At 40.5% G+C, this 12261-nt stretch overlaps 1 long non-coding RNA gene across 2 annotated transcripts in view; it reads right to left on the bottom strand.

Annotated features, from left to right (window-relative positions):
* The window catches only part of LOC141803460 (uncharacterized), a 51028-nt gene that overhangs the window by 32266 nt on the left and 6501 nt on the right, over nucleotides 1–12261 (bottom strand). Inside the window, exons 3-4 of one of the 2 annotated variants that reach the window (XR_012599565.1) lie at nucleotides 7681–7798; nucleotides 7522–7588 (exon numbers count right to left, since the gene is read on the bottom strand). The exons of the other annotated variant lie outside the window; for it this stretch is intronic. This is a non-coding gene — a long non-coding RNA (uncharacterized LOC141803460). Of the gene's footprint in view, nucleotides 1–7521; nucleotides 7589–7680; nucleotides 7799–12261 lie in introns of those variants that run through there. 2 annotated transcript variants of the gene reach the window in all.

A 12261-nucleotide genomic window follows, 5' to 3' on the forward strand; every position in this document is an offset into this window, starting at 1 on the left:
TTTACAGGTTGGTTAGAATGGATCTAAATCCAGGTTAGCATTAGCATCACTTCGGTGTGCCTTCATATAACATTCATCAGACTGTTGTTAAATGTTGGTGGGCTGCGGCCTCAGTCTCATACCACTCAGAGGAACATGTGCCTCCTTCAAAACTTTCACCGCGCTGTCCCTCTATATTCAAAGCAAACTGGCACTCTCTCACACAAACAGGCACAATAAGCATTGACAGACTTCTCCCATCACATTTTAAAAACATGCTGCTAATGGGGGAACGAGGGACATGAAATCACTTTCAGTGGGACATAAAGGCGGCATTGTGGGGTGGCCTGGTGGTAATTACACTGCACCGACCCGTACTGAAGGAAGCTATTAAGCGATTTGGCCCTGGCCTGGGCCTCTGCCGCTGATCTCATTTGGCTGCATTAATTAGCTTGAGCTGGGTGTTAACGCAGCAGCCCAATGCCTGGCTGGTTGGTTTGGTTAGTTGGGATGACTAACGGGACAGTCTGTTCAGTTGTGTTGAAAATCTACAGGCCTCCTGAACTTCCTTACACCTCACTGCCCCCTCCTCCTCCTCCTCCTCCATCCTATCAGTCAAAGACAGCTGGGGCTGCACAGAGGGCACGACTGTTCCCTATTCACTGCATTCAGCATGGTGGTAGCCACAGCAGCACAAAGGGCCGACTGCCTCTCCTGTTTGTAGAGGAGGAGAACTACCTCATTCTGTTTGTGTTTGAAATGAGCTCTTAACTAAATAGATGGAATCCCTTTAGTTCTAAAGTGGAGGGTGGGAACTTTCTGTGTTTAGATCAGTGGGAGATGTTTCTTTATGAAATTTATAACTACAGCTGTCATCAACAGACATAAAACATCATTACCTGCCAAAGTAAAACAATTTTTACCCCATAAAACATTAAAAAAGTGGGACCTGCTTATTTTTGGAATTTACAAATTAATTTTCAATATTTTTTATTACAAACCATGCAACTTATCTGCAAAACTGAAGTCAGCTGATACTCACTAGCCATGTTTACATGGACCCAAATATTCCGCTTGCATTCGGTTTATTTGCTCAAATGGAAAGAATTTAACCTTTGTATACACCTCATTTCGAAAGAAAAGTGTCAATCCGAATGGACATTTAATCGGTTTCCCCAGGGGTGGAATATTCTTTTCCCAAAGCGATTGAGGTATCATGTATGCGCTCAAACGTAAAGTTGTCGGGGTGCGTTCTTTCAGCGCATGCTCAGATATGACGTAAGACACAACTAGAGACATTCCTCAACTTTAAAAGTGGCGGCAAGCAGTCAGCACTGGACTGCTGCGGAAAGTATGTTTTTGATCCAAACTTTGGAAGAAATGAACATAATTTCAAGACAGGATGAAAAACTTGCAAAATGGAGTTGTTCCAGCAAGTGAAAGAAAAACTCTTTGATAAATCACGCAATGTTTACGTTTTTCTGTGCATGCCCCATTGACTTTCTGTTTGATTATAGCGGCGCATGTAGACCAGAGATGGGAATATTCCTTTCCATGTATACTGTTGTTTTTGGAAAAGTCATTCAGAAAAATTCCATTCGGAAAGACGAAAAACTCCTCATGTAACTGTGGCTACTGTTGCGATGGCAGGGGACGGAGGATGAAAAGACATGATGGAGAGGTTGTTCAAAAGTAGGACAAGTTAACCCACAGTGAAGAAGACACTTATCAATGCAGCGATGACATAAAAAAACTATCTGACAACCAAGAAATTTGGTGTAACCGAGCATTATGACAAGCCTAAAGAAGATAAATGTGTGACAGAGAAATAGATCAATTGTATACCCACCAATCCCATCATCCATTCAATACACTAAAGGTTATTATGAATTTATCATTGTGAGATAGGGCTGTTTTCACCATATGTGTATAAAACTCCACGATAAATGGTTGGATTGTTTTGTAAAAGAATACAAGACAAGGTCACGATAATTTCTGACACATGTAAAAGTACCATCCACATCCTGGCAATATTCTGGATACTAAGATGTGGAATATGAAATATGTACTGGGTCATCATAATTTTCAACACTGTCAGGTAACAAATTATCGTACAAACCTGCAGCTAACACCAAATTGTAGCAGACAGTCTGCTGAAAGAGAGTATAACATTAAAGTAAGACTAAAGTGTTGCCTGACTATTCCATTATGCTTGAAGGAGGTCTGCGCTCTCTGAGTGCTTTTCTAGTTATGATGTGCAATACTGAAACAATTAGTGCTCTAGTTTCATGTGATCAAATTAAATTGAATTTAAATGCAAAGATTTTTACTAAAGATGAAATTGAAAAGAAAGGAAGCTGCATTTTTAAATTCCTCAAGTGTCCACTTGAGGGTGGACCCCAAAGGTGCCAGAAGCTGCATCCATGCCCATTCAATAAATCAATAAAAAGGTCTTTTTTTTTTTTTGTTCTTCAGTCATTAGTTAAGAAGAAATTTAAGCGGCATGTTTTACATATTTCAAAGCCCAGCTGATGGGTACACTGTAGCTGTTAGCAGTGAGGCTAAGGACAGGAAGTTGGAATGAGTCCAACGTGGCATCGATTGGCACTTCCCTTCAATGGATGACATCACTGAAGCTTTGTCCATATAGTGTCATAATTTCATAATTGCCAGTTACAATTGGTTTTGAATAATATGAATCTTTGTTAATGGATGATTTCATCAGACCTATCATACTGAAGTACATCAAATGTGTCCAAATCTAGAGGACAGTTAAACATAACTGGCCACACAGCAGATTAATAGTACAAAGAACATAAATGTGCAAATTTCTCCAGTAAGACCTTTGTAATCATAAAGAGGTACAATGGAACAGAGCTCTGCAGCCGGGGAGATACATATGCATGGTAATGTGTATTGAAGGCTGACCACGTGTGTTAATATTCTAAAACTTATCAACAGCATTGTTTTCTGTACTGTATTTGTTCTGCAAGAGTTTTAGTTTAACATTAGGAGATGTCAGCAGGTGCATCTGTTAGTTGTTTGTTCCATTCAGTACTGTGCCTGCAGCTGACCCAATAGAAAGAAGTGTTTGCCAAAAGAAAAACTAAATGCCAAAAGAAAAGTTAGCGAGTTAAACTTTTCAGTGACATTTTTCCAGGAACAGAGGATCAAGAAGTGCAAAAGTTCCATGAAGCAGATTATTATCTTTGATCACTAACGGTTGTACATGAAAATAAAACTCTGACAGCGATACTTTTGCATGGTAGTAAAAGCACCTCTACACGACTGTGAAGTTCTCCTTTTCAGTCCAGCTTTGCTTAACACCTCAAGACGGACAGAAAGTATTATTAAACAAAGTCACAAATACACTTCCCAGAAAGGGAAATGCCCAAAGATGTCAGATTGATAAATATACATATTTGGCACCTAATGCTACTGGCTTTAACAGATGGTACATGAAGACGACTTCTTCTTTTTGAAGCCAACGTAGCTTTATTAGGAGTTGATCAAATGTTAAACTAAATGTTCTCTCTCTTTCAGGAAGTCAGCCCATGCCTTGAACTCTCTGCATTTCTATCCTCAAACAAACTTCTGCTGCTGTCTTTACAACTCTGAACCTTTGCAGTCGTTGAATGTACCGCACTTTTTTTTCACACCAGAGAGTTTTTTGAAGAAGGTGTTAGCTTTTTGACAACAGGACGTCTTATTTTTAGAATTCAACTCCACATTTCCTCGCGCTTGTGATGTTGATGTTCTCTTGCTGTAAATTACAGAAGGTACACGGTGAAAAAGCACATGAGTGCATGCACGCAGAACAATGCAATGTCTGCCAGTACTGTGATGACCAACTTTTGACCTCTCATTTACAAGCAACACTTTAAAGTAGATCAATAAAAGGTTGGAAAGGAAACTCTGACATTTAACCACATAAGAGATGCTTTTTTTTGTATACATGTGCCATGAACTCTCTTGCTGGAGTTTGGCACTTAACAATATGAGAAGAATTCTCTTATCAGGCGCTGCTGTTTGATTCTTGTCCCCATGCTCTTAAGTAAAAGAGGAAAATTACGACACAAAATGTTTGCTTCAGTCACCCATATATGCAGAAAACACAGAAGCCACAGTGGCATATGCTGAAGGTGAGCCATGCATGTCAGCTAGGTCAGGCAGCAGTAGCTCATTTCCATAAGGTGCCGATGGAGCAGGTGATAGGAGGGTGCTGGCATGAGCAGGGCGGAGGTAGTGGGGCAGATGGACCTGTCTTGCACTGACCATGTATCCCTGCACCCTGCTGGGGCCCCAGGAGGGTGCCGAGCAGGCTCCCAGAAAGAAGGGCGTCCCACTGAGACCCTGGCATTGAGCCCTGCCCAGCCTTGGCCTGCACCCATCCCCGTAGCACCCCCTCCCCCCTCCCTACCCCCACACCACCCTTCAAATCACCCTAAACGCTGACCAAGCCCTCAGGGCTCAGGCCAGCCTCCTGGGCTAACAATGGCCCAGACAACAAGCTGGTCCACGGGCAGGCCATGCCAAATAAGTGTGCCAGGGAGGGATTCTTACAGGAAGTGTACTAATGCAGCAGTTGTGCTCTTTAAAAAAATAGCTGCGATGTATTTTTGAAACCCCCTCCCTCCCTCATGAGCACTGGGTGAATTCTAATTTCACGCAAACAAGCTTTAAACGTCTGACGTCTATTTGTTTGACTGCGAAAGTGTAATCTGTTGATGCAGATGTAACTTCTCATCTTTTTATCTGTTTCTTTGGAAGCCCAGTCATTTTCTGTTATGTGGCAAACACACACAGCTTGAGCTGTGAATTTTCTTTGCAAGGTGACATTTCCTGGCTCTGTGCAAATAAAGCAGACACAGAAACGCTGTCACAGACAAAGCCTAAGGTGTCTCTCTACAGAGATGACATAATCTATTTTTGAATACAAAATTGTATAGATTTAATTCAAAAAGAGAACACTTAGATGGGGAACTGGGCTCTCCAAACTATTATTCTTCAAAAAAAACTCAATTTGCACCCCACTGGATTACAAGTTGCATTTATCGACCCATGGCTGTCTCTCTGAAGCTGCGTGAGGCCTGCTTAAATCATGAGGGAGGAGGCTGGTAGGGGGTCGCAGAGCAGCATATTGGTGATAATTGGTTAAAGGACAGTATACTGTACTAAAGAGTCTAAAAAGCCAAGCTTGAGAAGTTCCTGTCATGTTAAACCACTTCTATTTCTATTCCAATTAAACCTTATTGAAGCTGCAGCGATGAGGAAAAAACTGGAGGTGCAAAAGGTGAGGGGGAGCTAAACACATCACTTCTGCGCTCCGCTTCTATTAATGTGACTTCTTTTATTAAGGATATACATTCAGCCCCTGTTCACTGTTTTTAAACCTGGCTGCAGAAATATATGTTCAGGGATGCTTTGTTGAGAATTTGTGAAGAGGCTCTGAGGCTAAATTTAAAACGATACCTCTGATTAAAGAATGGATTATCTCCCGAGATCTCATCCACAAACAGAAGGGCTGAACATAGGGACAGAAGGATTGGGTGGAAGGCTGGTAGGTAGATGGAGATCAGAAGGATCAGATGGAGGTGGATCTCTAGAGATATCCACAAGCGGTGTCATCCCGTGATGAGCCACCTATAATCCACGAGGACGACTATATCTCATTTCAAAGTAAGATGGAGGGTCGCATCGATTCCACTCGACTGAGAGGAGATCTGATTTAAATTTTGAATGTGAGAGCGTGAGCTGGCCTTACTCAATCTCAGTTCAGATGAAATTGGGTTTGGTGCATGAGATAGTCTTCTCCCCCTGCCCAGCGGAGCATGCTGGGAGCAGTATTTTGTGGTATTGTAAGCAAAGAATACAAAAGGGGTGTGTTACAAGCACTTGTACAGCTGGAGGGCATGACTGTACACGATGCCACAGCAAACCTGTTCCATTGTAGATCACACTGCAGCTCCGACAACAAGAAACCTCTCAGAGACTGAAGGTAATAAAACCTACGTTCCTGTCATGGCAAAAACCAAATCTGCAGAATGAACAACTACCAATACACAGACCTTTTTCTTCACTTCTCAAAAAGTTATGAAATGGGCTGTTTTAATGTCTGTTTCCTCATGAGCGGCAATTGCAAACAAATCCCTCAGCACTGACAGAGAGCATTGCTAAATGGTAATTTCTAATACCTGACACTGCAGCTGTGAGGTAGGTGCCGATTACATACACTGTGTTCGGAGCATGTCCGCATTTTCCATGAAAAAGATTCACAGTGAGTGATGTCTGTTACTAGGGATGGGTACCTTTTTCAGTATCAATACTTGGTACCTGACAATCAGTATCAGTACTCATGGGTAACAATTTTCAGTATTTTTGTGTGTGTTTCTGTGGCAATTAATATCAAATGGTTTGACAATAAAATGTCAAAGTTTTTTAATTTAACATATTTGTTTCTCAGTAAATAAACTTGCATAGCTGTGTTCATGTTCAGCATGGATTATTAACCACTCTTCCACTCCCTCACAGTCACAAGGATACGTTTAGGTAGGTATGACTCTGTTTGAATAAATGTGAATCAGTACTAGGTTCAGACGGTACCTATACGTAATTCGGTACCCATCCCTGCTTGCAACTGTCAAAACAACACTGGGAGGTAATTAGCTTGTTTATATATATATATTTATAAATATAAGATGGACAACCAGTCCATAGGGGGCACCAAAATCAACATCGGCTGTAAAAATCATACAGGTCTGGGAAGAAAACAATAAAAATCTTTTTTTTCTTCTTTTTTTTTTGTGACACACACCAGCTTAGAAATCAACATTTGTCATAATGACCTTCAATTTCCATCACAGCGTTCATTCCCTTTAGTCTTCCTTGTTGCTGTTGGACGATGTTAAACATTCTTGAAGCAAAAAGTCAAGCTGCTCATCTTTGCTCAGATTTTGAACCAAATTCTGTGCTGGTAGAAATGCTGACACAAGAAAACATTTGGAGTATCCTCTTAATTTTTCCTGGAGCTGTATGAGATTGAGAGAGCGGGTACACATTGCTACACCTCTTTGCTGATTGGCAGGTCGCTGCATTCACAAGGTAGCCCTCGCCAAAATCCTACCTCGCTTCATCTATCATCCATCTTCATGCCTAACAGGTCATCGTTTACAGAATTAGAGAAATAAAAGTAGAAGCTGATAATAGTCCTTCCTGCAAACAGCCCAGTTTTTGCAACCAGTGCTGTCTCTCCCTGCTGGCCAACAGAAAAACTGGTGTTCCAGTCTTCGTAGCTTCACTTCTCAAACTACCATAAACAAAAACATCCAACTCATAAATAAACCATCATTGCACTGACAGTTTGAACATATAACATATGAATTGAAAAATCAGGCGATCGAGGGAACTGTAAGACGCTGAGGTGAAATGAGTTGTGTGAGGACAGAGACAAATGAGAAGAAGCCAAAGAGCCACAGCTGAGGAGTATGGTCCCCCCTTGTTGACGAAGCAGGAGTCCCCACTCCGGGCCTGTGTTTACGTTTCCCTTCGAGTGTTTCCCCCCATGGCGCTCCATCCAATTCTCCTCAACAAGGGAACATGAGGGAGCGGGCTAAAAATGAGAGAGGGCTCATGAATGGAGGGGGACAAATTGACATGTGGCGTTTTGTGAGGTGAGTGCCCAACCTCTCGACCGCTGATTACCATTCGCTAATGAGCACCCTGGTTTGTGTGTCTCGTTGCGTTTCTCTCTCCCTGCAGAACGTTCTTTCTCCTTTCCAGCTTTGTGCAGGCCCAGAGTGGCCAGTGGACCATAGGTGCGCTGTTAATTGGGAGACGCACACATCAGTAATTAAAGCAGTAGGGGGTCTTGTACTATACCAACTCCCTCTGATTCCCCTTCTATAAAGCCCACTCTCCCCCCTACAATTCAATCCTGTCTGCCGCATTGATCATTGTACACGGCCAGTTTTGCCCCTGGCAGTTTTGTCACTTTCTAATGATGCCTTTGCGGAGGCAGGGCCTGTGTCCTACCCGCACCAGGACCAGTTGGGGCCAATCCTTGTCTACAGGCCAATCTCTTTCCATCTGATGAAAAAGCCTCGAGTTTAGCCGCTAAGCAAACACTCTCACTGGTAGATAAACATGACTCAAAGCGCAAACACAAGTGTGATGGGGAAAATTTTATGGTCCATCCTTCATTTCATTAGCACCGACCATTTTCACAGAAGCTTTTTCTCCTAATGCTCAAAGTGGGAGGTTAATTTATGCTACTGAGTTTCAAATGAACAAATAGATTTTTGAAAATCAGTAAAAATCTACCTATATTTAGAGTGAGCATAAATGTGCTGACTTAAAAGAAGATGCAAGTTAACATACCAATTAGCTTACATAATTTTAGCCAAAGCAACGCAAGCAGGTAAATGTATTAATGTTGTGTTCAGCTATAGTAAGATTGGCAAGTTAAGTAAAGTAATTCTTTTTTTTCTTTTTTTTGTTACCACAAACTGACGGTTCATTTGTTGATTAATTGATAACAAGGAGATTATTAACAATCAGAAAATTATCTCCCAGTTAATGAAAGGAACTTTTGTTAAAAATAAAATGGACCTGAAGTTGGTTTGTGACTGGCCATAAACACCTGGTGTCTGGATCGATCTGACAGACTCTCAAATAAATTGAGAAAGAAAAAGTCTGACATGTACAGGCTTATACCAGGCTATATGTCAAGTATCGGAGCAAACCCTAACACCACACACATACACACACACACACTCACACACTCACACTCACACTCACACACACACACACACACACACACACACACACACACACACACACACACACACACACACACACACACACACTCACACACATAGTGTCAACTAACTCAGGAGCATGGTGTTCTCATCTCTTCACACATATATGATATTGTGTGTCATTGATATTTGCTTTTCTGTACGTTGAGCTACGAGGTTATTGTTGACTGTTTTAATTTATATTTGTATAACATTTGTGACAGTGAAGGCTGCTACATGTATTACCTTTGATATATGGTACTGTATCATATTGTATCATATACCATACTGCACCATATTGTGACCCATCATATCAAGATGATATCATCATATATGAATGTATTTCATTGTATTATAATATATTATGTTAAATCATATTTTATCATAGCTCATCATGTTGTATTGTATCGCATTACATCTAATCACACTGTACTGTACTGTATCTCGTCGTACCACACTGTACTGTATTGTGTTGTTTCCTGTTAAATCTAGCGCCCTACCTTGTCATATGTACTACACTGTACCCTGTTGTACTGTACTGTTTATATTGTACAATTTTGTATTGTTTTAAATTGTATTCTGATCAAGTTCTGTAAATCCTTTACAAAAATAGGCCTAAAGCATAAATAAAAAATAAAATAAAATAAAAAGAAATAAAACTTTTTATTGGCTTATCTGGATAAAAATAAAGAAACTGAAAGGACAAAATATTACAAGTCTTGATGTCTTTTTTTCTGTTAAATAAAGACATGCCTAACATTGCCTAATGCAGTATTATTAAAATTCTTATGCCTAATGCTTAATATTCAACACGTTAAATTAATTTGTATGAAATTTCAGTGCAGTGGGTTGAACTGAATTTGACCTAATAAGTAAGTTTGTCTTGTCACTGTCTTGTCCACAAACCAAAGCCTTGACTTGCTGGATCTGCACGGTTTCAGACACCCCTGGCTGTGCCTATTCGTCTTGCTGTGGGCTCAGCGGGCTCAAACAATCCATTGGGAATGTCTATCACTTCAGCTGGCCATTATTTAAGTGAGCTCCAAACAGCGGGGAGTCTCAAAAGTTTCATTTTGCAGCTAATGGAAACAGGCTAAGTCAGTTGTCATTTTTCTCTGATATGTTTGTCTTTCAGTGCTTCATTCATGAAAAACCTAAACTAAGCATCTTTACTATTCTTACTCTCTCTTTACATCTGCTCTGGCAGGCTATGAGCTATAGAAAATCCCAGTAGAATCAAGCTACAGTGCTTCCTCTCCTTATATGACACCAATCGTCACTAAAGCTGATAGTGTTGCATATCCCGTGTAATTAAAATAACCCAGCCGAGGTGTCTGAATGTGGCATCCTGTGCTTCCCAGAGCCATGTTTGTTCTGTTTCCTGCCCTGTTCAGTTCCCCCCTTATCTCTTAGACCCCCTTGAGTATGGCGTTTTACATTTCTGTTTGTAAAACTGTCAACACATCCACTGGCTGTACTAACGTGTGATTTAGCGCCAACAGAGAGGAGGGATAGAGAGTGAGAGAGGCAACTGCATGAGATCTTGCACATTCTCAAAGTGGAATATTTTTTCACTGTTATCCCCCTTAAACCCCCGACACCCCACCCCCAAGGATGCCTTCATGTACATGAGGTGCTCACTGTATCTGTGAGCAATCATGTTGTATCTTTTTTATGATAGCGCAAATTTAAATTTGCAATCAGTATTTCTAATTTTTACACATTTTAAGTTTGATAAGTAGGGTGCAGAGAATTTTCTTTTCCTTGTGCCGAGTTAAAAATGAAAACACATGGCGGAGAAGAAGTTAACTTGCTTTACGTAACATGATATCTCAGCTGTTTTTGATGAAGTTCTGCTGGCTGACAACAAGAGAGGAGAACATGTTCAAAATTAATTGGATTAATGTGTGGAGTTGAACGGTGTGTGTGAAATTACACCTGTCACACACTCCTGTCGAATCAGTCATCCCTTTTCATCGCTAATAAGTACCTGAGGGAAGTGGTGGCACCTTAGGACTAGAAATATAAACTGCAGAAATAAACTTAAACACAATTCAAAAGTCTCCTTTGCATATTTAGCTTGCTCCTCTTTTGGAATAAAATCACACAAATTTAAAGGTGCAGTGTGTAGTTTTTAGCGGTAATCAGCAGAACCGATTGAAATAAGAAATACCTTCCACGGAGACCCGCCATGTTTGAGCAAACTAGGAAGGGCCTTACATATTTTTGTTTTTAAAGAGTGGCCGCATGAAATGCTTCTGTTGAAAGATGGCAGAGCGAAAGAAAAAAGACGAGTGGTTGTTGTGTGCAAAAGAATTTGGTTTAATTTGTATTTCTGTCAGAACTAACTTGATAAATGGAGGATCAAACTCATTCCTTGCAGCAGCTTTTTGTCCTCAAAGGCCACCATCAGGAGAAATAAGCAGGGGAGCATTTTGATCCTAGAAATTTGACTGCTAAATAATCGCTAAAATTTCCTGTATTTGCAGTTGAACTTTTAATCCAACAAATTTAGAAAAAGAAGGATTAACTCAGAATTAATTATTACAAAGGGAAGTGAAAAAAAAAACTACATTCACAAAAAAAGGGAGCATCAAACCAGGTCGTTAAAAATATAACTGTGACTTTTAAGTGGAAATGTTGTGATTAAGAAGTCCACAATACAAACACACAGTTCACAACAAAAGCTGCACAAGCATCATCTGTCATACATAACACAATAAGAGAAACCTTACGCCCACAGCAGTTTCCACCAGAAACTGAGGAAATCCCACATTTTAATCATAGAATACTGTAGTCTGGCCTGGGATTGTTTTTTTTTTTCTTTCTTTTCTTTCCTTTTTTTTTTTTTTTTTTTTTTTACTTTGTTTGGCTTTAATTTACACCTCTGTTTTGCAGCTGCGAGTGGGGAATTCAGCTTGTGTCCCTTTGGAGAGGAGCACTGGCAGCAGAACATTAGCTCATTTTAACGGCCAGTGTAATAATCTGTGCACCGGAGGGCCTCCGTTTGGAAGCTCTACTTTGCACTAAAGTACTGGAGGCTCCCCCGTCGACAGCAAGACATTCACTTCATTATAGCTTCACAAGTCATCTATTTATTATCTATTGGCCCCATCAGAGAGCCATGGAGCCCAGAGTCAGATGTTACAACATATTAATGAAAGATTCACCGATGTGTCAAAATGTAATTTTCTGCTACGGAGCTGCAGATTTAATTGTTTGATTTGATAACAGAAGAGGAAAATGTGCCCAGTGGCAGAACCATACACACATTGTTAAGTGTGCACAAATATAGTTAAAGCTCTCAGCATGAAGTGATGTTTAAATTTAAGACATCACGCTGTTCTCTTTTGAAAAAGAGAAGTGAGAGCTCGATTGGAGGGTAGCTGATAAGGGGAACCTTGATGGTGCCAAAACACACGGCTACGATTATTATAAAATGTGTAAAAAAAGTAGAAGTTTGAAATTTAAGCTGACAACATGCGTC

Source organism: Halichoeres trimaculatus, unplaced genomic scaffold, assembly GCF_033239565.1.
Source record: "Halichoeres trimaculatus isolate MK-OKI-2021-1 unplaced genomic scaffold, fHalTri1.1 fHalTri1_scaffold_14, whole genome shotgun sequence".
NCBI classification, from domain to species: Eukaryota; Metazoa; Chordata; class Actinopteri; order Labriformes; family Labridae; genus Halichoeres; species Halichoeres trimaculatus.